Source organism: Triticum urartu, chromosome 7A (genome assembly GCF_056163025.1).
Source record: "Triticum urartu cultivar PI428250 chromosome 7A, HENAU_Tu73, whole genome shotgun sequence".
Taxonomy (NCBI): domain Eukaryota; kingdom Viridiplantae; phylum Streptophyta; class Magnoliopsida; order Poales; family Poaceae; genus Triticum; species Triticum urartu.
In genome coordinates, this window is record NC_141879.1 from 463,742,854 (window position 1) to 463,747,988 (window position 5,135).

The 5,135-nt window shown below is 49.8% G+C and overlaps 1 long non-coding RNA gene across 1 annotated transcript; it reads left to right on the forward strand.

The window, feature by feature from the left end:
• The first annotated feature begins 1,115 nt into the window (after positions 1-1,115).
• On the forward strand, positions 1,116-4,786 carry LOC147959959 (uncharacterized). Its single transcript, XR_015611918.1, has 3 exons — positions 1,116-1,513; positions 3,107-3,181; positions 4,486-4,786. It is a non-coding gene; the product is annotated as an uncharacterized LOC147959959 (long non-coding RNA).
• Positions 4,787-5,135: the final 349 nt, after the last annotated feature.

Here is a 5,135-nt window from a genome sequence, read left to right on the forward strand (position 1 = left end):
ATAGTCCGAGCACTTTTGTGATAGTTAGACCGATTGTATGCCCTTGTTTGATTGAATGAAGTGAATTGTTTGCTTTTGCCTCATGTGCATATGGGTAGTGTTTTCTCTTTAGACCCCTCTCTATTCTTAAATCTCATCTTTTCTAAACCCATCAGATGCCTCCGAGACGTGACCCCGGATTTACCTTCCAACCGAAGCTCATTCAGTTGATCCAGCAGCAGAACACATTGATGCAGTTGCTAGTCCAGAATCAGAATCAGGGAAACAACAACAACAACCCACCACCACCACCTGTTGATCACTTAGCCCGTTTTCTTAGGCTGAATCCGCCGGTGTTTTCCAGTAGCACCGAGCCTATAGTAGCAGATGATTGGCTCCGCAAGACAGTTAGAGAGTTGACCACGGCATGATGCACAGATGCGGAAAAGGTGAAGTTTGCCGCACATCAGCTTGACGGACCCGCAGTATCATGGTGGGAGAATTTCACAGCCACTTTCCCTATCGACACTGTCACATGGGACTAGTTCCAGCAGGCTTTCCGTACTGCCCATGTTTCAGCAGGAGCTATGGCCATGAATGTGACACCCAAATAGTTAATCTACAGTAACCATCTGCTAATGATGCCACGTCACCACGGTTACTGTTGTTAATCTCGCGGTGAATCAAGTCCCATCCAAATTCGAAATTCAAATAACAAGTGAAATTCTAAACTTCCCAAACATGAAAACTAAAATGTTCATCATGTAGAAAATAACCCCAACTAATTTTCGTGTTGGAGCCAACCTTTTTCAAAATGTTAAATGCCCTAAACTAAATAAAAACAGTGGCAGAAAAAACAATTTAATTGCTTATTAAATTATAAAATATTAAACTAACTTATTTTGGGTCCAAACCAGGTTTGGCAGTGGCCTATATGAATAATGCTAATTTAAGTGCTAATTTGGTATTTTATAAAACTGTAATAAATGAAACTATAGTAGAAAACAAAAAAGAGAAAACAAATAAAAAGAAAGACTAAAACAAAAAAGGAAAAAGAAGAAGCACCCCACCGGCTCACCTGGCCCGGCCGGCCCAACCCCACTTCCTTTGTTGCCTTCCCCACGCACATTGTTCGGCCGACTGAACAGCGCGCGCGCTGAGCCGGGTCGACCCCGACCACCTCACTGTCGTCGGCGGGTGGATAAGATCGCCATGCCGCGCCACCTCGGGTTCCCCTCCTCACTCCTCTCCCTCTCCCCTCAGATCCACCTCGCCGCTTCCTTCTCCCCTGAGCGTACCCGAGCCGCACCGCCATGGCCGCCGTCGCCCTCACGCTCCCCGTCGCCCCCGAGCCCAGCTAGTCCGTCCACGACCCCACCATGCTCGTCTACATCGTCTGCGCCCACCGGACCGAGCCTGGAGCCACCGCAGCGTCGCCCGCGACGCCGTCTTCTTCCTCTGCCTCGCCGACGAACCTCATCGACGGCGCCGTCTGCAGCTACTATCCCCCAACGAGCCTTTATTGCGCTCCACGGTGAGATCCCGCTCGAAACCCCTCTCCTTACCGTCCGTATTCATGCTCGTAGCTGCTGCCGCCATTGTCGTTGCTCTCGCCACCGCTGCCAAGCTTGTCACCGCTGCTGTCGTCCGTTCCCGGACCAGCCGAGCACGCCATCATGCTCATGGCATCACGTAGAAGCCGTCCAGCCCGTCAACTCGTCACACGCAAGGCCGTGGCCGCGAACCCACCGAGTCTGAGCTACGGCAGCCGCCTCTGCTTGACGCCGTCGCCATTGTAGATCACCTCCACCGATGTGGTTCGCTCCGTTGATCGCGCGCGAGCACCGGCGTTCGAATGCATCCACGCGCACTTCGAACCGTGCCCTCTGGCGCTTCTTCCGGTGAGAACCGAGCTCCCGCAGCCCGTAGATGCGCCCAGCCTCGCCGGCATCGGCCGCTGCTCGCTCCCCTGCTCTGCTGATTCTCTTGCTACTGCTGCAAGGCCGCTGCTAGTTGCGCTGCTGTTGTTGCTTGCCGCACTGCTGCTGCTTCTTTCCTTGCCGCCGCTGCTCGCGCACAACTACAGTCGCTGCTGCCTACTCCTCTGCTGCTACTTTGCTCACTGCCGCCGCTTGTACTGCCGCTGCTGCCTATTGGTGTTGCGGCCATCCCTGCCCGCGCCCGCCTAAGCGTGTTGCGCCGCCCACGCACGCCGGGCCACGCCCGCTCCCGTGCCTTTTGCTGCTAGCTTCGGCCGCCGTGGCCTCAGTGACTGTGCGTACACACCAGGCATGGCTGAGCTCCCGTGCGAGTGTGTGTGTGCTATGTGTTTGGTATGTGCATTGTAGCGCTAGCTAGCTTTTCAAATTATACTATGAGTAACCCTTTAGACAGCCCCTAAACTACGGTTAAACAACTCTTAACAAGGCTATGGAAAATATCAGTAGAAAGTATACTTGACAAACTTCATTTTATTCCACTGGACCAAATCCTTTTGATGCATGGTTTAAATCCTACAAAAATCACAAAGTTCAATGTTCTGTTAACAGAAAAGCCGAAAACTGCTTTATATTCATAGCTACTTTAGAGCTGTTGGTGATCAAGCTATTGATTTCTATCATGGATGAAATTGATACTAGCATGTAGATCACAGAAAACTGGTCAAAATTGATATAAGTCACCAAATTATAGGATGTACAGATCCATAGTTGTATCGTTTTGAAAACAGCTAAGTGATGTTAAAACTGACGAATTCTCAGACTTAGCAAAATTTCAGGGATTTTCAAAATATTGTTTAAATCTTTGAAAAACTGTAGAAAATAATCTGTAACTCGGATGAAAAAGTTTTTTTATATGAAAGTTGCTCAGAACGACGAGAAGAATCCGAATACGCAGTCCGTTCGTCCGTCACACATCCCTAGCATAGTGAACACACAATTTTCCCCCTTCGGTTCATCTGCCCGAAAACCCGAAACACCGGGAATACTTTCCCGGATGTCCCCCCCTTCGCCGGTGTCGCCTATCCCTACGTTAGGTCACCCCTAGCACAACGTATTGCCGCGTCTTGCTTTGTGTTACATTTGATTGCTCTGATATTTATTGTTTCTTCCCCCTCTTCTTTCACTAGACACCGAGACCGACGCCGTTGCTACCCAGTACGACTACGGTGTTGACGACCCCTCTCTCTTGCCAGAGCAACCAGGCAAGCCCCCCCCCCCTTGATCACCAGATATCGCCTACTCTCCTCTATACTGCTTGCGTTAGAGTAGTGTAGCATGTTACTGCTTTCCGTTAATCCTATCCTGATGCATAGCCTGTCCTTGCTACTACTGTTGTTACCTTTACCTGCAATCCTAATGCTTAGTATAGGATGCTAGTTTATCATCAGTGGCCCTACATTCTTGTCCGTCTGCCATGCTATACTATCGGGCCGTGATCACTCGGGAGGTGATCACGGGTATACACTATATACTTTATACATGATACATGTGGTGACTAAAGTCGGGTCGGCTCGTGGAGCACCCGCGAGTGATTCACGGATTGGGGGCTGAAAGGACCTTTGTCCCAACGGCCCTCTTTGTGGATTTTTGTGGCAAAGCGACAGGGCAGGTTGAGACCACCTAGGAGAGAGGTGGGCCTAGTCGTGGTCGACGTTCGCGGTTATTTCAAGATAACACGTTTAACGAGATCTTGGTATTTGATCTGAGTCTGGCCACTGGCCTATACGCACTAACCATCTACGCGGGGACAGTTATGGACACTCGACGTCGTGGTATCAGCCGAAGCCTTCGTGACGTCAGCGACTGAGCGGCGCGTGCCAGATTGGACTGGAACGACTGCTAAGCTAGGTCTGCTTCCGGCCGCCCTCGCAACGTGCAGGTGTGTCATGGGCGATGGTTCCAGACCCTTGCGCCATAGGATTTAGACCGGCATGCTGACCTCTCTGATGTGCCTAGGTAGGGCTGCGACGTGTTGATCTTCTGAGGCCGTGCATGACCCAGGAAAGTGTGTCCGGACAAAGGGATCGAGCATGTTGGGAAATGTGGTGCACCCCTGCAGGGAAGTTTATCTATTCGAATAGCCGTGTCCCTCGGTAAAAGGACGACCTGGAGTTGTACCTTGACCTTATGACAACTAGAACCGGATACTTAATAAAACACACCCTTCCAAGTGCCAGATACAACCAGTGATCGCTCTCTCACAGGGCGACGCAGGGAGGATCATCGGTTAGGATTATGCTATGCGATGATACTGGGTGAACTTACCATCTACTCTCTTCTTCTGCTGCAAGATGGAGGTTATCAGAAGCGTAGTCTTTGATAGGACTAGCTATCCCCCTCTTATTCCAGCATTCTGCAGTTCAGTCCACATATGATACCATTAATCCTTTCGATACCAATGCATACATATGTAGTGTAGCTCCTTGCTTGCGAGTACTTTGGATGAGTACTCATGGTTGCTTTGCTCCCTCTTTTCCCCTTTTCTATACTCGATTGCTGCGACCAGATGATGGAGCCCAGGAGCCAGACGCCACTATCGATGACGACTACTACTACTTGGGAGGTGCCTACTACTACGTGCAGCCCGGTAACGACGACCAGGAGTAGTTTAGGAGGATCCCAGGCAGGAGGCCTGCGCCTCTTTCGATCTATATCCCAGTTCGTGCTAGCCTTCTTAAGGCAAACTTGTTTAACTTATGTCCGTACTCAGATATTGTTGCTTCCGCTGACTCGTCTATGATCGAGCACTTGTATTCGAGCCCTTGAGTCCCCTGGCTTGTAATATGATGCTTGTATGACTTATTTTATTTGTAGAGTTATGTTGTGATATCTTCCCGTGAGTCCCTGATCTTGATCGTACACGTTTGCGTGTATGATTAGTGTACGATTGAATCGGGGGCGTCACAAGTTGGTATCAGAGCCGACTGCCTGTAGGAATCCCCTTCCACACTCCTTGGCCGAAGTCGAGTCTAGACATTACAAAACTTTTTACTAACATGGTTGTGTGTCTTACAGGCCCACGTCACCATTTGTGTGGTATTAGGATCTTTTACTCCTCGTCTATACTCTGGGACTCTGAACTCTCTTCTATTCGGGTTAAATGATTTTACTAATTCTAATTCTAGGATCTCGTAACCACTTCCTACTGGAGAGCCC